Source organism: Quercus robur, chromosome 12 (genome assembly GCF_932294415.1).
Source record: "Quercus robur chromosome 12, dhQueRobu3.1, whole genome shotgun sequence".
Taxonomy (NCBI): Eukaryota; Viridiplantae; Streptophyta; class Magnoliopsida; order Fagales; family Fagaceae; genus Quercus; species Quercus robur.
The window spans coordinates 18,296,716-18,323,463 of record NC_065545.1 but is presented as its reverse complement, the minus strand read 5'-3'; the positions used below and the strand labels follow the sequence as shown (position 1 = coordinate 18,323,463).

Here is a 26,748-nt window from a genome sequence, read left to right as displayed (position 1 = left end):
TTCATATTTTACTTTTTAAAACTTCCACTTTTTCCAAAAGAACTGTTTGAAAAAGCTGAACCAAACTCACCTTAGTAGAACTAATAGATTGTGGTTTTTTTTTTAGTTGCAACTTACGCATATGCAAGTAACAATAATATGCAAGTATTATAAAAGATTTAATTGCTTGAGTTCAAATCATCTCCTTCATTAATAAATAAGGAGTTATAAAAAAAAAATTAGAAAGGTTTTTTATTGATAATCTTAATTAAAGATATTATATATAAGGACAAATATACAAAATTATGCATGTGTATATTATAATAATCATTCATTTAGTTAGAAAATAATTCTAAAATTATGTAATAATAACTCATTTAGTTATAATTTCTCAAAAAATATATATAAAGAAAATTTAGGATTAAAGCCATGCAACGCATGGAACTTTCACTAGTATCTTTTATAAATTTAAGCATTATAAAACATTTCACCCATACTTTAAGGGTATCATTTGATTCATGTTGACGATCCGACTCGACTCGAATAATATTGTGTGGTTTTTAATGGGAGATTTTTGGAGGCTTAGTCCATGGAGCGAAGGCTTGGGCCGACAGGCTCAAGCCGGAGCGCTCATGGACAAGCCTCTTGGGGGTCTGGGGGCAATGCCCCCGGGAAAAATTTTATGAGAAAACAATGAACAGTTTTACTTAATGTAGAAATTAAATTCATATTTTGAAATTAAAATCTCTATATTTTACAATGCTTCTATTTAAATAAATAAAAACATTAAAAAAAAGCTACTTATTTTTATGTTTATGTTTATTTGTCAATAATCCCAACAACCAAAAAAAAAAAAAAAAAGTTATAAGGAACTCGAGTTTATTAAACTCGAGTTCCTTACAAGGTACTCGAGCTCACCAAGCTCGAGTACCTTAGAAAAAAAAAAGCATTTTTTAATGGCCCAATTTCCACCTCAGCAGCGCCACGGTGGCAAAACTCTTAGGAACTCGAGTTTAACAAACTCGAGTTCCATAAAAAGTGGTATTTTGCTATATAGTTCCGAAACAGTGTTTTTTTACAAAATATTTCAAAAATTCGTGGTATTGGGCCATTTTGGCCTGGAGATGTAGCTTGTTACTGTTTATTGTTCAATTGTCTTGGAAATTTGCATTTGCTTGGCAGATGGCATAAAGCCAAAAATGTCATGTTTGGATGTTTCCTTGATTAACATTTTTTTTTTTTAAGAATCTTTTATTTTGAATGAATATGTTTATTAATTCAAAAGGAAAGAGACAACCTGGAGGGGGACCTCAACATCTGCCCCAGAAAACAAAAACGGAGGGAGGAGATGTCCATGGTTCTTAGCCTTACTGGCAAGAGCAAGCCCAAGATGCAATTTTGTGGGCAAGAATATGGCATCCCTTAGGCTAAGGGTACAAACGAAAAACCAAAGTTTACATAGCTTTTGACTTCTCTATTGTTTCTCTTTCTTAATTCTTAAGTGCCTGTAAAAACTCCTTTACAATTTTCACTTCCTTTGTATCACTTGCACACAGCACTAATGCTCCACGAAAGAAATAAACAAAACAAGATTATATCACAACAGTAGTCTCTCTCTCTCTCTCTCTCTCTCTCTCTCTCTCTCTCTCTCTCTCTCTCTCTCTCTCTCCTTTTTTGAGACATTACATAATGGACTTGATATCATTAGTTGCATTTTGAGAATAACGCTAATTCCATATAACCCTTTTCTAGATAGTCCAACATAGTATAGGCCATTCTTTCCCTTCCAGTGATTAGGATAAATAGGTTTTGGAAGTCCATCCTCGCTCAAAAGATACTCATCCCCCTGCTCATAACAATAAAATAGTTACTAGTTTTAAAAAAATAAATAAATTATAGTTCTAATATGGTATCTATTTGGTATGACTAAAAATTTGTAGTTTTATTTTTAAAAGTGGAGTTATTGTTTGTAGGGGTCATATTAATAAGTGGAATTTGAATAAGATGTATTTAAGAAGAAAATAAAAAAGAAACTTTAAAAAATTGTACTTAATATGGCAAATAAACTAATAAGCTAAATTAAAGTTTAAACCATATTTTACACCCTACCAAAGCACATTAAAGAATAATTTAAAAAGGATGGAGAACTTATTTCCTTCACTAAAAAATAAAAAATCTTTATTACATTTTTTTTCAAGACAAAATTGGACAACTTCATCACCTACTATATTACAGTAGGATACTCTCCTAGCTCCATATTATAAATGATGTTTAGGAAATTCAACTTTCTAAGGAACAACAATTATTTATTTATGTTTAGCAAAACAAAAGATCTATTATTTATTATCTTTCAAATTAATGGATATAGGTTTCCAAAACTATCCCTTAATTTAAACTAAAATAAAAATATCAAAAATAGGGTTATAACCTTTCAAATAAAAATAAATGATAAATAGAAAAGTTATTAATATCATATTAATTAATGTGGGTTCAGTTACCATAGGTTGAAACATTCTCAAAAATAAAATATCATATTAATTAATTTTTTAACTCAAAGTAAAAAATAAAAAAACAATAACAGTATAGGACAGAGAGTACCCTACCAATTCCTTAAGCCACAAGTTTGTTGACCTCTTAAAACCTGTACAAAAAATAATGTTATTGTTATCAAATGGATGTAACTTGCCATTCTTGAAAAGTATGTCATTCCCTTTTATTTGAAGTATTTCTGCCGGCAAAACCTGTCAACGTGTGGACCAATCAATAAACAAGCATATGAAAAAGAAAAACAAACAAAAGCTTAAAAGTGATTAAAGTATATTATATAAGATTTACACATGAAGATGAAATACATGTGACTCATTTACCATTTCAGAAAATAATTAAAGTCAGCTCATTGCTCTTCATGGACCAAGTTAGAAAAGCAGTTAAAGACATGTATGTTTTACCATTAGACAAGATCGCCAACCGGCCAAAAATAAATTGAAGTATCCTTTTCATTCAAACACCTAACATATACAACAATAATTTCTTTACTTTAAAATGACAGTTTAGAGGAATTGACCTAGGATTTAATATCACAGACAACGATAGAATGCCATTAAATTAGATCTATTAATTGAAAACTATATTACACTTGCCCTCATTAAAACTAAAACTCATTACAGATTCATGTACTTATCAAACAAGTAAACCTAATCCAACTTATAAATTTAGTGTAGATCAAATTTGGCTCTGATACCAACAATTCTTACAGATAATCTGACTTTTTAAGTACATGAACCATTTTCTCACACAAAATTCTTACCTGAATTTCCCCTGACTTGATCTATTTATACATACCGACATCAACAACCAGATACTTGCCATACTTAACCTTCATATAAAAAGGACCCTCTGTAGGCCTCGTTATCCCATACTTGGTCAGGTCCCTATAAACCAGCTTGCTAAGCATGACCATCAAAAAATCCACCAAGCTAGCCAAAAAATACTTCACCATGGTTGAGCCCAAGTGCACCATCTCCCTAGAGAGAAAATGAACCTGTATATGTAATCCAATAATTGGTAATTGTAACCATGATGCATAGATATAGAATGTAAGGTTGAATTTTATCAACCATCTTGTTGCCTTTATTCCGTGCCAAATTTGCTTGTATTTTAGCAATTAGTAACCCTGTATTTAGGTGGGAATCATGTAAGGGTAGTAAGTGAGAGAGTGTGAAGAAATGCTCAAGATTGTGCAAAGATGCAAAGACTCACGGCTGGAACTCGCGGCTGACTCGCAACTGGCAAGCCGCCAAAGCTGGCACATGTATGAAGCATGCAGGGGAGCTGAAGAGTCATGCCAGCTGTTGCACTATAGGACAAAAGTCCCAGGCTAGCTAGGCCGTTAGCTCGCGACTTTAACTTGCGACTCAGTCTAGTCGGAGGCCAAGTCGCCAAATCACCCTGTTTGGGAAAAACTGACTCTTCGCATTCCTTTCTCACCCCACTATATATAGACCCTTATACCCACGAAATATAGAGAGCTTCCAGAGAGAATTTTGAGAGAAAAACAAGATTGATTCATCCACAATCTTCACATAGAGACTCTTCAAATTCCTCTACTCTCTTCCTTTCCATTGTTACATCCTTGAGAGGTACATTACCAAAATCTTTTCTCACCATACCCATATATGTGAGAAGGCCATTTGGTGTTTGGGAAGTCGTTAAGAAGGGACCAATTTCATATTGGTTGATGCTATGGTCAAGTAGCGGAATCCGGTAAGCTAAAAAAGAAATAGGTTCGGCGTAACCTCGTTGGAATAGGAGCTTGGAGGGCTTAGGTACATTAAGTAGATTAGGCTTGGAGGCTCTTCTACTGTTCATGTATCCCAACTACATTCTTTAGCGGATTATTTACCACTTGGAGGGCGGCGGAGAGGTTTTATGCCGAGGGTTTCGGTTTCCTCTTCGATAACACATCGTTGTATTGTCCTTGTGTTTGCATCTCTCTTCCCTTAATCTTTGCCATTTAATTTCTGCCGTGAATATGATTTTATTTGGTTTAGATTATTTATCAATTCTGTATTTAGCTTATGTTCATATTCCGCACATTAATTGTTTGATATTAAGCTTGAATTGGTAATTTGTTCATTGGGGGTCTAAATGTTCATAGTATTTTATACACTAATTAAACTTTCATAGAATAATGAGCTGTAAAATTTAGGTACAGTTCTTTAAGTATTAAATTTGGTACTAATAACAATGACACATGAAAGAAAAAATAAATCTTAAGTTAAGTGTCCGTTTGGAACAACTTATTTAGCTTAAACTGAAAACTTTTTGCTGAAAGTATAGAAAAAAGATTTGTAAAGTTGTGATTTACAAATTTGTATTTTGTTGGCTTTTATTCCGTGCCAAATTTGATTGTAATTATATTCAATCTTGTGTACCCTGTATTTATTGTGGGATGTGATTGTAAGAGTTGTGTGTTAGAGAGAGAGAGTGTGTGAAGACTCAAGCAAGTGAAACCAGAAGACTTCTCGTGGGTGTCTCGCAACTAAACTTCCCGCAAAGTGAAGCATGTGCCTTGCACATTACTGAAATGCGAAGAGTCTGTACAGATGGAGATCGCTTTGTCTCTCGAATATCTCGCGGGTAAGGCCTTCCCGCGAGACACCCGCGAGACATTTTGTTCTGCCAGTCTGTACTGCCTGATACACACTTTCTGTACCCTCACTATATATACACATATTACCCATAAATGTGAAGGAGAACTTCTGAGAGAAAACCCTAGCTAAAACACTTGAGAGTTAGAAATTGTTATACCAACAATTTTCTACACATTTGTTTGTGGAATTTCCTCATCTCCTACCTCTCCATTTCTATACCATTGAGAGGTCAATAGCCCAAACACTTACCGCACCTTTTGAGAGTGTCCAATAAGGTTTTGGTGCTGCTGGGAAACATTGGAAGAAGCCAAGGATGGCAGATGCAACATGGAGCTTGTTGCGGGATTCGGAGAACTAGACAAGAAACGGTTCCGAGAAGCCTTGTTGGAGTAGGAGCTTGGAGGGCTTAGGTATACAAGGTAGATTAGGCTTGGAAGGTCTCTTGCTTACCCATGTATCCCAACTGATTGTTTAGTGAATCGATTACCGCTTGGAGGGCGGTGGAGAGGTTTTTCGCCGAGTTCTTCGGTTTCCTCTTCGATAACACGTCTCAGTGTTATCTGTGTTCGCATCTCTCTTCCCTACTCTTATTCATTTCATTTTACTACTATGTTGCTTTAAATATGGATTAGAGTAGCTCTCTTGCTTGTATGCTTGCTTTTACACTATTCTACACTTAGTATTAAGTTAGTGTAAAATCATCCAAGCCATAATTTGAATTGGGGGTCTAAACAAGCTCTTGTATTTTCACACATTTCGAGCTTTCAAGCTTAATGAGGTCACAAGATCAGCACGTGCAGAATCTAATACCAGAAACAGTTACAAAGTTTAACCACATGTCTTGATGTAATTGGTTCTGGTTTATTAGTGATGGTAGTTAGATTTTTTAGCGCCTTTTTTCTTCTTCTTTTTCCTTGCTCTGTGTTGGTGTATATATACCAGAGTGGGAGATATTTATTTTTGTACTCTCTCATTTTTCTTTCAATTCAAAGAGAAAAATATCATTCTATTTAGAGAGCTTACTTTTAACATGGTATTAAAGCTTCAGTAGCTCAATCGTGGCTTCCAATTCCACAACAAACACAACCACAACCAACTCTACAACTTTACCTTCTTTTAGTATGTCAATGGCCAATGAATCCGCAAACAATCCTTATTTTCTTCCATCAACTGAGAGTCCTAGTGTTATGCTCACATCGCAGCCATTGATTGGACAAGAGAACTACATGACTTGGGCTAGATCAGCTTTCTTGGCCTTGAGTGCCAAAAACAAATTTGGCTTTGTGAATGGTGCAATTCCTGTTCCAGATCCATCTTTACCACTATACAATACTTGGAGTAGGTGCAACACCATAGTTCTCTCATGGTTGACCAATTCTCTCAACAAAGAGATTGGGGCAAGTGTGATGTATATCAACACTGCAAGGGATTTGTGGATCGATCTCCGAGATAGGTTTTTGCAAGGAAATTCTCCAAGGTTGTGTGAACTTCAAAAGGAAATTTCTCGTCTTTCACAAGGTTCAATCTCGGTGAGTTCCTATTTTACCAAGTTCAAAACACTTTGGGATGAATTTACCAATTATCAACCTTTCATTGTTTGCACTTGTGGTTCTAAACATTCTCAATTAGATGCTCAACATAAAGAACATATTTTTCATTTTTTGATGGGATTGAACGATAGCTATGGTAATATCACTAGCCAAATCTTGTTGATTAAGCCATTTCCTTCCATCAACAAAGTTTTTTCTCTGATTTTGCAAGAAGAAAAGACAAGAAGCATAGGTCATGGTGTTAATATGGTTTATCATGTTGAAGCCATTGCTATGTTTGCTAATACTGGACAAAATAGCAAGGGATATTAAGGTCATGGTTATCATGGCCAAGGATATCATGGCCATCAAGGTCAACGTCAAGGATATCATGATGGAAAGGGTGGAAACTCTAAGAAAGAAAGGCCAATTTGTATTTACTGTGGACTCACAGGTCATATAGCATATAAGTGTTATAAACTGCATGGGTATCCTCCAGGATATAAGCCAAGAGGAAATAATAGGCCCACAACTAATCAAGTTTCAGCTATCTTACCTTCAAGCAACTTTGGGAATTTAGATCTCTCCAATGGAGGTTTCTTTTCCAATGGAAATTCCTTTTTCAATGGAGGTTCCTACTCTGGTAGAAATGCTTGTTCAGAAGTCCAAAATTTCTCACCACTAACTATTTCCCTATCATATGTGAATCCTTCTATTGCTTCATCATTACAGAATGTACCACAATGTCCTATTTCATAGAATCAATGTGATCAATTGCTCAACTTCATCTCTTCTCTTAAAGAGATGTCATTGATAGGTTCAGGTTTAGGTTCTAGTGTTTTTGCTTCTCATCAAACTGCTTCTGTGATGGCTTCTAGCTCCACACCTCATTTTGCATCATCTATCATTCCTACAATGCCAATTTTTCAGGTAATCCCTATTGGATTCCCCCAAATCAGTCCCATTCCTTTTTTTTTTTGCACATGTAGTAGATAGGCAAGCTTATAAAAGCAATGATTGGATTATTGACATAGGAGCCACTGATCACATGGTTTATTCAGTGTCTCAGCTCACTTCTATTACATCTATTGTTCAGACTTTTGTCTATTTGCCAAATGGGGAACAAGCCTTAGTCATACACATAGGCATTGTGAAAATTTTTGCTACTTTGATTCTAACTGGAGTTCTATGTTTTCCTTCATTTAGCTTTAATCTCATTTCAATTAGTCAACTTACCAAGTCTCATTTTTGTTGCCTTATATTCCTTGGTAATTGTTGTTTTATCCAGGACCTTGCTCAATGGAGCACGATTGGTTTGGGTAAAGAGAGTAAAGGTCTTTATCTGCTGCAAAAATGTCACACTGCTACTATTTTGGTTGCTCATTCTGATGCTTCCTTGTCTACATTTGCCTTATGGCATAGTCGTTTAGGTCATCCATCTTACTCCAAGTTAGCTTTGTTAAATAATCTTGTTGCTATGATCAAGAATGTAAACTCATAGTGTTGTGATGTTTGTCACTTTTCCAAGCAAAAGAAGTTGTCTTTCAATTCAAGTGTCAATGTTTCTACTTTCCCTTTTGAACTTGTGCATTGTGATGTTTGAGAACCATTTTCAATTCCTACTAATGAAGGTTTCAGCTTTTTCTTAACCATTGTGGATCATTATTCTAAGTGCAGTTGGGTTTATTTACTTAAGCATAAATCTGAGACACAATTCTTACTTCCACAATTTGCTTCTATGGTTGAGACACAATTTGAAACCCAAATTAAGTGTATTAGGACTGATAATGGAACAAATTTTTTTCTAAAAGATTTCTTTAAAGACAAGGGTATCTTGCATCAATTGTCTTGCATAGCCACACCTCAACAAAATGCCATTGTTGAAAGGAAGCATTAACATAACCTCAATGTGGCTAGAGCTTTAAAATTTCAATCCCATTTGCCTCTCTCTTTTTGGGGTGATTGTATCTTAACTACTATGTACCTAATCAATAGAACTCCTTCTAAAACTCTAAATAATAAGAGTCCTTATGAACTTCTTTTTAAAAGTTCTTCTTATTCTCATTTTAGATGTTTTGGTTGCTTATGCTTTATTTCAACTTTATCCCATAATTGACATAAATTTGCACCTAGAGCTAGAAAGTGTGTGTTTATGAGCTACCCTCATGGCATTAAAGGCTATAAAGTTCTGGATTTAGATTCTAAATCTGTTTATATATCAAGAGACAATATTTTTTATGAGCACATTTTCCCTCTAGCATCCATTCCTTCACCTACTTTGTCCCTTTCTTCATACCTGTACAATTTTGTTTTTCCTCATGTTATTCCAGAAATTCCATCACCTTGTTTTACTTCTCAAACTTCTTTTCCCTCAAATATTCCACTTGTTCCAAATTTTTCCCCATGTACTTCTACAGAACCACTTTCTGCAAAATCCCTTTCTGCAGATTCTGTCTCTACTAATTCTCACAATCCCTTATCTCTTCTTCACTTACTCCAAATATTGTTCCTCCTATTCCTTTAAGAAAATCAACTAGAGTTCACAAACCTCCATCTTACCTCACAAGATTACTCTTGTAAGTCAGTGGTCATTAAACCTGAATCAGGCCTTCCTTCCTTATGACATTTATGATGGATTAAGTTATTGTCACCTTGGTCCAACCTTTCATTCCTTTGTCATGGCTGTCACTACTACTCCTTCAAAACCTGCTTTCTTTCATCAAGTAGTTAAATTTCCTAAATGGAGAGCTGTCATGGATAAAAAAATTGCTGCTTTGGAACAAAATAACACTTTGTCTCTCACACCTTTGCCTTATGGTAAGATTCTCATTGGGTGTAAATGGGTGTATAAGATCAAGTATAACTCAGATGGGTCCATTGAACGATACAAGGCTAGGTTAGTTGCTAAGGACTACACTCAATGACAAGGGTTGGATTATTCTGAGACCTTCTCTCTAGTTGCAGAATATGTTTCTGTCAGAATTTTTTTGGCCTTAGCTGTTGTGAAAGGGTGGTTTCTTCACCAAATAGATGTGAATAATGCCTTTTTCCATGAAGATTTGGCTGAAGAAGTTTACATGTGCTTACCACCTGGCTCTTCACAGCAAGGGGGACAATTTAGTGTGCAAATTGAACAAGAGCTTGTATAGTCTAAAACAGGCTTCTAGACAATGGTTTGAGAAATTTTCAACAACCATCTTGACAATGGGATTTGTTCAGTCTAAGTTTGACTATTCTCTCTTTACTCACTCATAAGGATCTTCATTTACTATTCTATTGGTGTATGTGGGTGACATACTGTTAATAGGGAACAATCCTACTTATATTAGTGAGTTAAAATAGTTACTTGACAAGAAGTTTGGCTTGTAGGACCTTGGTGTTTTAAGGTATTTTCTAGGCCTTGAAGTGGCCAGGACTGATAAAGGGATTAGTCTAAATCAAAGGAAGTATGCTTTGGAGATTTTGAAGGACACAAGCTTCCTGGGGTCCAAACTAATGAAGGTTCCTATGGAGCAAAATTTGAAATTGTCCAAGTATGAGGGGAAGCTTCTTTCAAAACCTAATCTATATAGAAGGCTCATAGGTAGGCTCTTGTATTTGACTCTAACTAGGCCTGATATCACCTATGCAATACATAGGCTTAGTCAATTTCTTGATCAGCCAAGAGAGCCTCACGTGATTGTAGTGAATAGGATACTACAATATGTCAAAGCTTCACTTGGCAAGGGAATTTTCTTTCCAAGCAATTTAGACTTGCAGCCTTTTGTGATGTAGATTGGGTTGGCTACCCTAATACAAGAAAATCATTGACAAGTTATAGTGTGTTTTTGGGTGATTCTTTGGTGTCATGGAGATCAAAGAAGCAAGGAGTCGTGTCTAAATCATTTGCTGAGACAGAATACAGGGCCATGGCTACTGTGGCATGTGAAATAACTTAGGTATTGCAATTGCTCAAGGATTTGAAGATTGATCATCCTAAAGCTACTATGCTCCTTTGTGACAACCAGGCTACTCTGCACATTATAGCAAACCTTGTTTTTCATGAAAGGACTAAGCACATTAAGGTGGATTGCCATCTAGTGAGAGATAAAATTTTAGAGGGTGCTATCAAAACTTTTTATATTGCTAGTAATTCACAAGTTGCGGATATTTTCACCAAAGCTTTGGGAGTTCCAGCTTTTATCAAATTAGTAGGAAAATTGGGTTTAATAGATATTTTCATTTCAAAGCCTTTGAAGCCCTCAAGTTCTTGATTATCATTGCAAGTCTTAGAACCTGAGGTTCAGGACCAAGTGTTAAGAGATCAAATCGCGATGCTTTGAAGAAAAGGAAAGAAAATAAGGAAGAAACGGCAATGTCGTATAATGGAATTGGGCAAACGATAGAGTTAAGCTTAATGAAGTCACAAGATCAGCACATGCAGAAGCTAATACCAGAAACAGTTATATAGTTTGACCACGTGTCTTGATGTAATTGGTTCCAGTTTATTAGTGATGGTAGTTAGTTAGTTAGATTTTTTGGCACCTTTTTTCTTCTTCTTTCTCCTTGCTCTGTGTTGGTGTATATATACCAAAATGGGAGATGTTAGGAAATTTAGACCCCGGTTGATAGAATTAACAAGTTTTAAACCCAAGTTGTTAATTAAATTTATTATGAATAAACCTTGTTAAAACAAACAAATATCAATATCATGCACAGCGGAAAAGTAAATAAGATAAGATATGATGACCCAGGAAAATTAATGAAACAAACTACTTTTACAAAAAAAAAAAAAAAAAAAACCTGGGGGAAACCTTTTCGACAAGCAATTCACTATAGTAAAGAGAAGTTTCAGATCTAGTACAAAACCTTTATCCCTAAACTCTACAATCCCCGTAGATGAACTTACAGCAGAAATCTTTTGCCACTTCAGAACCTCTTAACTCTTCAATATATGAACGCCACCCTTTTGCACAGATCCCAGTACCTAACTAACTCCAGCAACTTGAAGATGTTGTTGGCTGCAAAGTTCTTCACTTCATCAACAATGAAGATCAAGAAGTACTTGGTTACAAAACCCTAAGGCACAAAAGACGCAGCAAATTCTTGCAGAGAGAATAAGGTACTAGGTCACTTTCTGCATATGTTCTCCATGTATAACGACCTTTAAAATAAACCTTATATATGTCTAGGGTTGTGAGAAAAGAAACCCTACATATACATGTCAGCTAGAGCCAAAAATCAGATCTGGAAATTCTGATTTCGTAGATCTCGACAGATTCAGCTTCTTTCAAGCTTTGTTCTTAAATCTCTATAGATATTGTTTCTGTCGAGGTATCTGTCAAGCTTTAATAAGCTGCTTTTGTTCACTTGTTTCTTGGTCAATCTTCATGGCTTTAACACTTAACTTGAACTCTTGTTTCTTAAAGTACTAAACCTATCATAGATCTACCCAATTACAAGTGTATTTTGTCAAAGGATTAGCCAATTACATAAAATATGTCCCTAACAAGAGATATATATTTTTGTACTCTCTCATTTTTCCTTCAATTCAATAAGAAAAATCCCATTCTATTTAGAGAGCTTGCTTTTAACACAAGGCAAACAATGATGGGTTTTTTTTTTTTTTCCAAAGATAAGAATCGATTATAAATCCCTTATTCGAATAAGAAAAATGTCGCATTCATAATATTTTCACAACAAATCATAAGTAAAAGGTTATTATGAATTGTTATTGATGGACAAAAAAGTAACTTTAGTAGTAGGTTTAAATTAGAACCAATAACAACTTACCACCTATAATTTCTTGTGAAAGTATTATGAAAATGTTATGGATATAGCACTTCTTCTCGAATAAAAAAGATTTTTCTAGTAATTAAAACCTAATACTTAGGTACAATTTATTAAAATCATTTTTTTCCCATTAAAACCCTATTTATTAAAATGAACCCTTTTTTTTATGTAGTTTATTAAAATTTTAGAAGGGACCTTACTTTTAAGGTTTGGTTTACCTCCAATACTTTTTTAACTAGAATTTTTTTTTTTTTTTAATGAGAAACTATCATATCATCCACTAACTGAATAAAATGTGGAGATTAAAACTCACTACCACTTCTCATTATATATTTAAAACACAAGAACATGTTTAATTAAAAAAAAATACTAAAGTAAGCTAAACCCTTACTCTTAAAAGGAAGCTGTCCAAGAAAAACAAAAAAATATAAAATATAAAAGTTCCAAGGTTGGGATAGGAGGTATATATGAACCCGACTTGGGTTGTTGGGCTGTTGCCTATTAGCTACAAATCCAATTCATACGGTAAAATAATTCCACTAGCCCCTTGTCACGATTCACGAATTGAGGGTTTGTGTGTGAATTGATAAAAATGATTTTAAAAAAATGGCATGAAAAGTGTGTAAATCGTATCTGTGTAATTTTTTTATTATTATTATAAGTGAGATTCAATTAATTTATAGGCAGGCATGAAGGTTTTGTCTGTGGGCCATAATATAACATAGATATAATATTGACAGTAAATTAACATCAATAAATCATGTTATGATAGGATTTTTTTTTTTTTTTTTTTTTTTAGAAAGTAATTTAGGTATTATCAGAGTTTTGTAATTCATACATCACTTTTTAATATTTTCAATGAATATATTCAAGTTTCAATTCTCCTTTTTGGATTCCATTTAGTTTAATTGGTAAAAAAAAAAAAAAATTGTCAATTGGTATCTTGATCTGATAATAAAAAATAATCATCAAAAGCATGTCATAAGTTGAAACTATCTTTTAAAAAAAATTATGTTCTTCAACTATCAAATTCAAAAATAAATAAATATATAAAAACAAACAAATCTTATTATAAAAGATAAAATTCAATAAGTTCGGATTTATAAAGTTAATTGAATTTAATGGTAGAAAATGGAGTAATTTGAGTTGTCTTGTAATATGAACTCAAGCATTAAAATATCAATTGGATAACTCAATTCAAGTCAAGTCAAGTTAAAGGGTTGCTCTTTAGTTTTTTTTCTCAAGTCAAGTCATTGATGATGTAATAAGTAATAATTGAAATAACATCATTTTCACATTAACTCACTATTAACATTACTTTTATTAAGACTTATGTCATCTTAGTAGTTGTGTTTTTATATCTACACTTATTGGATCTAGAAATAAATAAAACTAATAATTTTTTTTGAAAGGCCAAACTATGATATTTACATATATTTGTCAAGACAAATTCAAAGCACATACATACATAAACATGCATATATAAATACAAGTTGAAATTTAATAATATATAGACTCAATCATAACTCATAATTAAATTTTTATTAAAAAAAAAACTCGTAAATCTATTGTATTCAAATGTCAATTTATATATTTACAAGATCATTTTTGGGAAGAACTTGTCACCTTCTATATACTAAAAGTAGAAAGAATTTATTAATGTAAAAAGAAGTAAGCATGTGTACATCAAAACTCATGTCAGCATAGCATAACCATTGCATGTGCATTGTGCTGCCAGTGCCAGAGGTAACAACCCATAAAGACTCAGAACTCTCTGATCATTTGCTACCTAGCTAGTTTCCTCGAGTCAATGGTCTCACATCTCTGTTGCATATAACTACAGAAGCTAGCTCTTTGAGATTTTACTCTCCCAACTCTCTCTCAAGGCAGATAATTAAAAAGTCTCTTATCAATATTGGATACAGATATATATATATATATATGCCAGCTTTTCTATCTCCGTGCTTGCTGTGCCCTGCTGACTCTTGCAATACTCCATATTAGAATTTATGGTGTGTTGGGTGGGTTGCTCTTTTCATTTTGATAGATAGTTTCACCTTATGACATCTGTTCTTAATGATTGTTTTTTATGATCAGATCAATATATAAATTGGTTCTTTTGTGTACGTGTGATCAAACTTCATATATTTTATTTGAAATAATAAACTTTACCAGTTGAACTAACTAAAATCCAGGTTGGCTCACTTGTGTGAAGTCCTGTAGCAACTAACAACCCATGTGCGATGTTCACTATCTGTATCTAAAAACTAATTTGCCCAAACCAGCGTAGCCCACATCTTTATTTTCTCAATTTCAGACTACTCTTTTGCAACTTTTTGAAAAGCTAATATGTATTTTATTTTAACAAAAAAAATTCTATAGAAGAGAATCATGCTATGTGCATGGCCTCACTTCATTTTATATGAAGTTATACGTGCATCCATAAAAAATAGAATTGTGGAATTCAATATCCCTAATTATTTGGATTAAAGTGATTCTTCACTTTCTAACATAAGAAAATAAGGTGAAACTATGATAGGATAGTATCGTATGAATCTTGATAAAAACTTATCCTACTTTTACCTATAATGATTAAATTAAGTTCTTCAATAGATTAATGCTTCTTATAGAAGATATAACGAAGTGATTAATGATAATTTAACTGTCTTTTCTTTTTCTTTTCCTTTTTTTTAACAAGAGCTATTTATTTTTACTTATATCGATGAAATTTGTGACAATTTAAGATCTTCCATATATAGGTTAATGCAGTAAAGGGACAAAACTATGTATAGACGAGGGAGGATCCTCCCTCGTTTATACATAGTTTTGTCCCTGGCATTTTGAAATATTTTTACTAATATATAAAATTATACTGTAAATGATTAAGTTGAAATATATTAAACAACGGTTATGTTGTATCTTTTATTTTGTTTATATTCTGATAATATTTAATAGATATTAATTTTATTTTTTATGTATCAATTTAGTTTTAAATTTTAATATATTTTCTATTCTTGAATGATTAAAAAATTTTGGTTCATTTTTGGGTCCTCAAGACAAATTCTTATTTTTGTCACTGGGTTATATACATCTTATACAAGACAATAAAGTGAAAAACAATAATTTAAATGCTTTATCTTTGAAAAATTGTAGTCTTTTTGTTTTTGTTGTCTCCCATATATGTTCTGTTATCTACCATTCAAATTCAAGTAAAAAATAGGTGTTCTAATCTTACAATATGTCTATCTAAATTGTTTATAAATTTAATTGAATTAATAAATAGAATTTTAAAAAATTATGAGAAAATTACCTAAAAATTCTAGAAGATGCTACTCCTAATATGCATTATTCACATTATAATAATGAAAAATATAGTTTCTTGGTGAGTTGGGGTATTCAAAATATTCAATCCTTGTAAAATTTTAGACTAATAGGGATAAGAATAAAATTTTAGACTAATAGGTATAAGAATCTCATATTATAAGAGATTCTGAAACCATTAAGTTATCCCTTAAATCTCTTGCTTAAAATTGTTATTATAACCCTAATTTTTTAATAATTCAATAATTACAATAAAGAATGAGAGTTTTGATGTCTGAACTCTGGACGTCTCTTTGAAAGAACCAAAAGATATCAATTGAACTATAAAACTTGGGACAATTATCATTGTAACCTAAAAGAACAAGAACGTAGTAATATTAAAATAAAGACACTCTTTTTTTTTTTTTTTTGGTGAAAAAAATAAAGATACTCTTGCTACATGCACTTGTCATCCCTCATTTTATTTTATATGACATTATACATTTGTTTGTTAATCTATCATGATCATGAAACCAGGCCCAGCCTGAGCTGCCAAAGTTGGGTCAGCATAAATGCATGTGGGCCACGCCCAATGTCACAATGTAAATCCCATCTACATATCTTTCTTTTTGGGCCCCAAAAAAAATAAATAAATAATCGTCCTGTTTTTTAATTTGATTTTTGAAAAGTAACAAACAAATTTTTAAAAGTTTGAAAAAAACAAAAAGGCTAATCCGCTAATCCACAGGACCACAGCTTTCACAAAACGAAATCACCATCCTGTGTTTACATTAACATACACAACCATGAAAAAAGCTTGGATCACACACTTCTGTGCCTTCGAACTTGAGACTTCTCTTCTTGCATTTACATTGCTTCTTGGTTTCCAACAAGTTACTTTTCTGGTATTTGCTCTGAATCTCAATCGAGGCAAGGTTCTTTGTAGCTAGATTTTGAGGAACCGGGTTTTGAAAGTAAATTGCAAAGAGGCCAATTTAGGTTCATTAGGGGTGAACAAAAACTAAAAACGATGAAAATCATTTGGTGTAGAAGCCATGTCTTGTAGTAGGTGATGGAAAATTTTTTGTGAATAAACACACTTTTGGTCAAAACAAGCAGTAATTAAAACAGAAATAAAGATAAGATTAGGAACAATCTCTCAGTGTTATAGAATCATACGAAAACATTGCTCTTAAAAGGTCAATTCGTGCAAACTAAAGTAAAATTTGGTGCAAATCGGTTCTCAATCCAAAAACCCTCTAGGAAGTAGGATCAGACAGTAATGATCACATAGAGGTTCAAGAACAACATTTCTAATAATACATTTCCTCTAGATCAAGCAAATACTTTTCAAAAGAAGAATAAAATAGTACACCAATGTTCCGATCGAGAAAGCAGTAAAGATTACACTGAGAATGTCTTTTTGATAGTGTGTTAAACAAATCATTACCTTGGCTAGATAATAATAAAATAACCAATTAGCTTACTACAAGTTAAGAAAAATGCCTAACACCTACAAAACAAGATAGAGCACGCGTGTCATTTCAATAAAATTCATGCTCACACTAAGCTCAATATCTTAAAAAATCAAATGAGATCCAGAATAGTTAACAAACACAAAAGGTGTACACTCCTAATCAATGTGTAGTCCCGGAGCAATGCTCCGGGCTAATATGAACTCAAGCATTAAAATATCAATTAGGTCACGTGAGTCAAGTCACGGAAATCTAGTCAACAATTCAGGAGTTTTTGAGTTTTTCTTTTGTACTATGGCACTTACCCAACAACTTCAACAATATCAAGTAGCCATGATTGTCATGGTGTTTTTAGCTTTGATAGACGACAGTGCCATTTTGTGATTCTATTACTTGGGACCGAAGCAATTTCATAATGACAAGCAATCTTTCAGTTTTTTGTTTTGTTTTTCATTTAATGCACGATAGGCCCAGTAGTAGTATGGAGGTGTAGCTTGTTAATGTTTATAGTTCAATTGTTCTTGGAAATTTGCATTTGCTTGGCAGATGGCATAGAGCCAAACCTGTCATGTTTGGATGCATGTTTCCTTGATTTACAATCTTTTTTTGTTAAGAATCTTTTATTCTGAATGAACATCGTACGGCACGGGACCCCAGACCCATTTGGGCCTTGGGCCTTGAACTCTAACTTTACATTTCGGCTCATGGGCCCTACCCACTTGCCCAAAACTAAACCCTGGACTTGCCCAGGGCCATGGGCTTGGGCCTCACGACATTGCGCCCAGCCCAAAACCCGTTGAGCGAACCACTACAATGTATGTTCATTGCAGCTGGTGACCTAGGGTCTGCCCGGCAAGGTACACCTCGGACTGAAGCATGATTGATCGAGAACACCATACCTCGGTTACACTGGTATCGCTCTGGGAAAAACATCTGCCGAACATCCATTATGAAGTGGGGAGCTAGTTCCAATGCCACTCTCACCACACCCAACACCCCACTCCCAACTAAACATCCACTTAGCAATAACGACATTGGACCTCCCCTACCACTAACCGCAAGAGTAATCATAACTCCCCACTAATCATTGGGCTATAAATATGAGAAGATAAGGGAGAAAAGGAGGTTATTGAAAGGTGGGAGAGAAAATTGAGGATAGGAGCAAGGGAGCAACAAGAGAATAACAGCAGTGGGGGTAGGGGAACACCTCAAGAGAAGTTGCTACGTTGGGTCTCTGTGTTGGGAACTACCCAAGCTAGGAAATCCAAAGCCCACATCACAAATAGATTATGAGCCTAAGTGAGGCCCAGCCCATCAGTCTCATTTTTAGCACGCACAAATATGTTTATTAATTCAAAAGGAAAGAGACAACCTAGAGGGGGGGACCTCAACATCTACCCCAGAAAACAAAACACCCAAAGAGGGAGGGAGGAGATGTCCATGCATGGTTCTTTACTCAGTGCAAGAGCAAGCCCAAGATGCAATTTTGCGGCCAAGAATATGGCAAACCTAAAGGGATGAGAACAAAAAACCAAAGTTTACATAGCTTTTGACTGATCACATAATTAAGTTTAGACTTCTCTTTATTGTTTCTCTTTTTTAAATTATTAAGTGCTTGTAAAAATTCCTTTACAAGTTTCACTTGCTCACAACACTTATGCTCCATGAAAGAAATAAACAAAATAAGATTATATCACAACACTAGCCTCTCTCTCTCTCTCTCTCTCTCTCTCTCTCTCTCTCTCTCTCTCTCTCTCTCTCTCTCTCTCTCTCTCTCTCTCTCTCTCTCTCTCTCTCTCTCTCTCTCTCTCTCTCTCTCTCTGAGATTTACATAATGAACTTGATATCATTAGCTATGTTTTGAGAATCAATGCTACTTCCATATAACCCTTTTCTAGATAGTCCAACATAGTATAAGCCATTCTTTCCCTTCCAGTGATTAGGATAAATAGGTTTTGGAAGTCCATCCTCACTCAAAAGATATTCAAGGCGCCAACCTTTTGGCTAAAAGGGGCTGTACTATGGAGGAAAATTTTGTTGTGTTTGATTCTCCCCCCTCTGCTGATATGTATATTTTGTTTAACTCTGATAAAAATGGGCTGTATTATTATAGGCATGTTGCCAATACGCTGGCCTCTGTAGGCAGGTTGTAATGTTTTGTTGCTGGTGTTAATATAATGTCTACCCTGTTGACCAAAAAAAATAAATAAATAAAAATAATAATAATAAATTATAGCTCTAATATATGGTATCTATTTGGTATGACTAAAAATTTGTAGTTTTATTTTTAAAAGTGGAGTTATTGTTTGTGGGGCTCATATTAATAAGTGGAATTTGAATACGATGTATTTAAGAAGAAGAATAAAAAAGAAACTTTAAAAAATTATACTTAATAAGGCAAATAAACCAATAAGTTAAATTAAAGTTTAAACCATATTTTACACCCTACCAGACACACATTAAAGAATAATTTTAAAAGGATGAAGAACTTATTTCCTTCACTAAAAAATAAAAATTCTTTATTATATTTTTTCAAGACAAAATTGGACATCTTCATCACCTCCTATATTACAGTAGGATACTCTCCTAGTTCCATATTATAAATGATTTTTAGAAAATTCAACTTTATAAGGAACAACAATTATTTATTTATTTTTAGCAACCAAAAAAAAAGATCAATTATTTATTATCTTTCAAATTAATGGATATAGGTTTCCAAAACTATCCCTTAATCTATATATAAATATATATATATATATATATATATAACCGAAACCTCTGCTGGCACCACAATTTTCCACGTCAGCACAATATTTAAAAAATAAAAAATAAAAATAAAAACATTATAACTCCTCAAAACCCTAGCAACCTTGTCCCTCTCTCAAGTTAAGAAATATAAAGTCACGGTTTCTGTAAACTCTCTCTCTCTCTCCAGACGTAGGAAGCCCTAAACGCACGGTATAGCATTCAAGATCTACAACGCACGGTATAGATTTTAACTTATAGAGTTCAGCTTTTGTAAGGTTAGTTTTGTTTATATATTAATTAATACATAGTACTTTATTCACCATTGAATACTCATATAATCAATTTCCAATTCAGTGTTCAAGAATTAAACCAAAATTCTAACTACGCTATCATAAAATATTATTATTAGTATGAATTTTATGGAGTTGCGATGTTCAGGAATTAAACCAAAATTCTTTTAAATTATCTATAATATTTTGTCCTCCGAAAATTTTCTCTCTTTAATTTTATTATGTTGTGTTTCTTAAGCTATAAAGAGATTTTCTTCTTTATTTTAAATTTTATGGGATGTAAAGAGATCTTTGATTTTGTGAAATAATTTATACTCTCTCCTTCTTTGATTTGATTTACTTACTATCTTTGGCACTTGCCATCGGCAATTACTCAGAGCCACTCTTATGGACTAAATCAACTTATTCTCCAGTCACCATCATTGATAAATGAGAAATCAAATCAAGGTTATAGTTTTTCTATTTGGTTGCTAGGGTTTTTGTTCATGAAATTGCTATTTTCTATTTAAAAATTGCACCTGTAGATCAATATTTATATTTCTTAACTTGGTATTTTGCACCTATGGCTAAAATTTGTGTGGAGCTTTGGAAGTTCAAAAATCTTTTCTCCATTCACCATGGTTTTTCATTGAGTAATTTCTTTCTCTCTTACTCCTCTTGACGAGTTTTGTTTTTGACTAGAAGAAAACTTTTTTACTTTGAAGGTCATGCAGCACCTGTCTCATTTTATTTGTCCTCACCACAAGGAAAACATCTAGGTAAGGCAAATAATCTATTTTAAAGTTTGAATGGAAATTACCAAGTACAAAAGGTAAATCTTTAAGGGATGAGCTTAATTGTTTCTTATTTTCAATAATAAATCATTTTATTGCAATACCGGTAATTGTTTGAGAAATCCAATATGTTCATATCTCTATAGAATAGAGAATAGTAGAAGCCAATTTTATTACAACTACTTAAATTGAGTTGACTTAATTCCGTACAATTACAAAGTATAGCATGAATGATAATGAAATTAATTGTTGTAATTTTTATTTTCTTTCCATGTTTTGAATTTCCTCTATATTATTATTATAACTGAGCAAAGATTGAGAAAGTAACATTACTACTCTAATTTGAAGTTTAATGCGTCCTTCTCAAGTCATGGTCTTTATTTATATATTTGCAGTTTATATTTCTAACCGATGATGAGAAATTAAGGCTCAGTTGCACAATATGTGTAAATTCTTCAGAAGGCTACTTTAAATAGTAAGTCAATGTATCTCTTACATTTGGGTATTAGTTAGAATTGTTTTCAAATGATTGTACCAATAAAAGTGAATGTGTATAAATTTTGTTTAATTATCCCGTGTATCGCACGGGTTAGCGACTAGTTAAAACTAAAATAAAACTATCAAAAATAGGGTTATAACCTTTCAAATAAAAATAAATGATAAATTAAAAAAGTTATTAATATCATATTAATTAATTTTTCAAATATAATCATATTGTAAAACATCTCAAAATAAAAAATAAAAAATAATAACAGTATAGGACAGAGAGTAATCTACCAATACCTTAAGCCACAAGTTTATTGACCTCTTAAAACCTGTACAAAAAATAATGTCATCAAATGGATGTAACTTGCCATTCTTAAAAAAGTATGTCATTGCCTTTTATTTGAAGTATTTCTGCCGGCAAAACCTGTCAACGTGTGGATCAGTCAATAAACAAGCATATGAAAAATAAAAACAAACAAGAGCTTAAAAGAGATTAAAGTATATTATATAAGATTTACACATGAAAGATTTGAGTGTTTCGAGAGAGAGTGATTTTAGATCAAATAAAGACAATACTCCTCTTAATTGGTAGCTGGAGAGGACAAAAATATCATCAGTAGCCATTACTGCAGAGATCAAAGAGAGAAAATGAATATAAGATTTACACATGAAGATGAAATACATGTGACTCATTTAGGAGTGTGCCACCAATCCGCCAAAACCGACCCGACCTAACCCAACCCGCCGGGTTGGGTTGGTTTTTAGGCCTTGGTGGGTTGGATTGGGTTACAAAAAAAATTTTGATAGCGGGTCGGGTTGGGTTTGGGTGATAAAATTTCAAACCCGTCAAACCCAACCCGACCCACCCATATATTTAATATATATATATATATATAAAATATTATATAATTAATAAATTTTTTAAAATAATCAGCTTTTTCTATCCTATATAAAAGCCAATTAGTTCATACAAACCCTAGTAAATTACTATTATTGTTTAGTCATTAGTGTTGTTTGCCTTTAAGGAGTTACATTGATACTAATCTTTGGATTTTTTTAATATATAAATATTTATATTTTTTTTCTACTTAATTTAATAATAATAAATAAAAAAAATTTGTCCAACCCATAGGTTCAACCCGACCCATGTGGATTGGGTTGGGTTGGGTTGGACTTTTGTGATGGGTTGAGTTGAATTTTTTTTGACCCACCATAATGGGTTGAGTTAAAAAATTTCCTCAACCCAACCCATGCACACCTCTAGACTCATTTACTATTTCAGAAAATAATTAAAGTCAGCTCATTGCTTTTAATGGACCAAGTTATAAAAGCAGTTTATGACATGTATGTTTTAGCATTTGACAAGATAGCCAATCGGCCAAAAATAAATTGAAATGTCCTTTTCATTCAAGCACCTAACATATACAGCTATAATTTCTTTACCTTAAAATGACAATGTAGAGGAATTGACATAGGATTTAATATCATAGACAAGGACAGAATGCCATTAAATTAGATCTATTAATTGAAAACTCTCTAATAGCTTGCCCTCGTCTATATCTATATATACATCTAAAAGCTGAAGCGTAGCATTTGTTGTTGCTAAACTCCTATTGAGCCACATCAGTAGTCATGTCACTATTTTATTTTACTTTTTTGGTTTTCCATTTTTATTGATTGTCTATTGCAAAATTAATTCTTTGTGGTCAAATGTGATGCACTACACACCATCATAAATTGTAATTGTCTATTGTATATATTGAAAGCTTCTTTCAACATTAAGTGTCATTTTATTTTCATCCTTATATATATAGATAAAATTTAGATACAGTACGTTAGGTGCTGTTCTTTAGGTTTCCCTCTTAAGATTCAACCATGTAGCTGCTTAACTAAAAAATACACTTTCATCTCATAAGAAAAAAATTTACATGGCATAATCTTAGAAAGAAAACCTAAGAAACAACACCTAAGTACTATACCTAAGTTTTGCCCTATATATATATATATATATATATATATACACACGCGCGCAACATAAAAAATTTTGCTACTCAATCATTGAGGTACATTATCCACTTATTTTTTACCTCTTGTTTTCTTTTTAAATTTTTCTTCTCACTACTCCTAGCAAAAATAAATAAATAAATAAATAATTCTTCTCCCTATTAGTCCACACCTACGGTTACACTTAACTTTTTCTTTCCTTTTTACCTCTTTACCTCCTTCACTACTCTCTACTTCATCGTTACACTTCTTTCATCATTTTCTCTTTCTTTTAACTTAACTCTTCTTCTTCCTATTTTATTTGTATAAATTTGATATCATTCCTCCCATTCAATCCATATTTTTCCCACAAAAAAACTATGAGTACTCTCTCTCTTTTGTTGAAATTTTGTTTTTTTTTTTATAACTTTGATTAAGGTTGATGTTTTTTGAAAAAAAAAAAAAAAAAGTGTTTTGGTATTGTGTTTTTTTAATTTTCCATCTTAAAGTCTACTCTCTCCCTTTTATAACTTTAGTTGAATTTTGGTTTAGGTTAATACTTAGCTTCTTTTTTTTTTTTTTTTTTTTTTTGGAAATAGGAATTTGAGTTTATATTAAAACACAATCTACATGGTTATGAATTTGAATATGCCTACCAATTGTTTGAATAATAAATTATGATAAAGTCTATCTTTTATTTCTTTGGTTTCATTTTAATTTTGGTTAAGATAACATTGTAATTTTGTGATGAGTTTTGATTATCATTATATCTCTTTATTCCTTAAGAAATGAGAAATTTGAATAATAAATTTGAAACTTATAAAGTTTAGTTGTATATTAGATAAATATAACACACTACAACAGAAGTTAGAAGAATATGATTCACCTTAAAAAAATATTAATCAAACACAAAAAAATAATTATAATAAAATAAAATGATATATTTGTAGAGATAAAAAGATTTAAAAAAAAAATACTTGCAGAAATCTTTTACAAAAATTGACAATACTTGAAGTAAGTGTTACTTTTTATATATTACACCCCATTACATAATATTTATATATATTTCCATACATTGTGTAGGTCTGCGGCTAGTTAAAACTAAAACTCATTACAGATTCATGAACTTATCGAACAACTAAACCTAATCCAACTTTAAAATTTAGTATAGATCAAATTTGTCTCTGATACCAACAACTCTTAACAATTAATATAACTTTATAAGTATATGAACCATTTTCTCACTCAAAATTCTTACCTGAATTTTTCCTGACTTGATCTTGTTGTACGTACCGACATCAACAACTGGATACTTGCCACACTTGATCTTCATAGAAAAAGGACCCTCTGTAGGCCTTATTATCCCATACTTGGTCAGGTCCCCATAAACCAGCTTGCTAAGCATGAGCATCAAAAAATTCCACCAAGCTAGCCGGAAAATACTTCAACATGGTTAAGCCCAAGTACACCATCCCCCTAGAGAGAAAATGAACCTGTAAAATAATCCAATAATTGGTAACTGTAACCATGATGCATAGATATATAATAATGAGGTGTAAAATTTAGTTACAGTTCTTTAAGTAAATCTAAGTTAAATGTGGTTAATTTCATACCGGCCTTCGAAAAATAATGGAAGTTTTGGCACCATGATTTGCAAGGTCTAGAGCAATTTCCACGCCAGAATTCCCAGACCCAACAACCAAAACATTCTTGTTTTTGAACTCCTTCCCTGACTTATACTGAGTAGAATGAAGAACCTCACCAGGGAAAGTGTTTAATCCTTCAACCTCTGGGGTATAAGGGTTGGTTGTTTCCCCAGTGGCCACCACTAAAAACTTTGCACTATATATCTCACCTCTCCTGAACTTTGCATTCCTAGCCCTAACAATCCATCTCTTGGAAACTTCATTGTACTCAGCAGACTCCACAGTTCTTTGGAACATAGGACTAATGTTGAAATGGGAGACATAGTCATCTAAGTACTGTATGAACATCTTTTTGGGCACAAAGGTGGGATAAGAGGCAGGGAACGACATATGAGGGAGTTCACAAAATTGCTTTGCAAGGTGGAGGTGAAGACGATCATAGGAATATTTCTTCCATATAGAGGCAATACAGTCTTCTCTCTCAAGAATTATGTAAGGGATTGATTGCTGGCTTAGGCACGCAGCTGTGGCAAGCCCTGAAGGGCCTGATCCAACTATTATTGTTGCTTGTTCCTCCATTTTTTGAGCCACTGTTTGCTTAGGCTTCTGTTTTTTGTTTTTACAAAAGAGGAAGTAAATGGAGCTAAGCAAAGGCTTAGATAACCTAAAATTGAGTTACCTTTTTTCAGGAGTCCAAATCTTCTATCTCACTTTCCTACTCCACTATATACTTCACAAATAAATCATGCCAAATGTACATCTATTTTATTAAATGCTAAATTTATGATGTCTATTATTTCGATTTCCTAAATATGATGGGTTATTATTTATTTATTTATTTTAGGAAATTGAAATAATAAAAAGCATAAATTTAGCATTTAATAAAACAGATGAACAAGTGGCATGTTTTTATTTGTGGAATATATAGTGGAGTAGGAAGAGTTGGATAGAAGATTTACACACATGTGGCATGTCCATCTATTTTATTAAATGTTAAATTTATGCCTCCTATTATTTCAATTCCCTAAATATGATAGGTTATTTATTTATTTATTTTAAAATTTTGAAATAATAGAAGGCATAAATCTAGTATTTAATGAAATAGATGGACATGTGGCATGTTTTTATTTGTGGAGTATAAATTTACACATCATTTTTGTTTCTTAAATTACTCTTAATTATACCATTATATTTCATTAATTCAGATGTATTTAATGTATTTCATAAAAGGAAAAATATTTATCTATACTACTATGGGCAAGACTTAGGTACAGTACTTAAGTGTTGTTTCTTATATTTCTCCCTTAAAATTCTGTCATGTGGATTTTTTCTGATGGGATAGAAATGTATTTTTTAGTTAAGCAGCCACATGGCAAAATCTTAAGAGGAAAACCTAAGGAACAACACGTAAGTTACTGTACCTAAATTTTGTCCACACTACTATTTGTAGTATATAAGAGGCTTCCTCTGTTTGTGATCCTCATTTTTTTAATTTAAAAATGCTCATATCTTATGTTTAAGTAGAGACAAAACTAAAGGACAATCCGATAAAAATACAACTCTAACTCCCACTAAAATATTGCCTAAAAAATAGGGTCACTCTCCTGTTGATTT

At 32.7% G+C, this 26,748-nt stretch overlaps 1 pseudogene; it reads right to left on the bottom strand.

Annotated features, from left to right (window-relative positions):
* Nucleotides 1-1,661: 1,661 nt before the first annotated feature.
* Nucleotides 1,662-25,713, bottom strand: LOC126709401 (probable indole-3-pyruvate monooxygenase YUCCA10; annotated as a pseudogene).
* Between the last annotated feature and the right edge of the window lie 1,035 nt (nucleotides 25,714-26,748).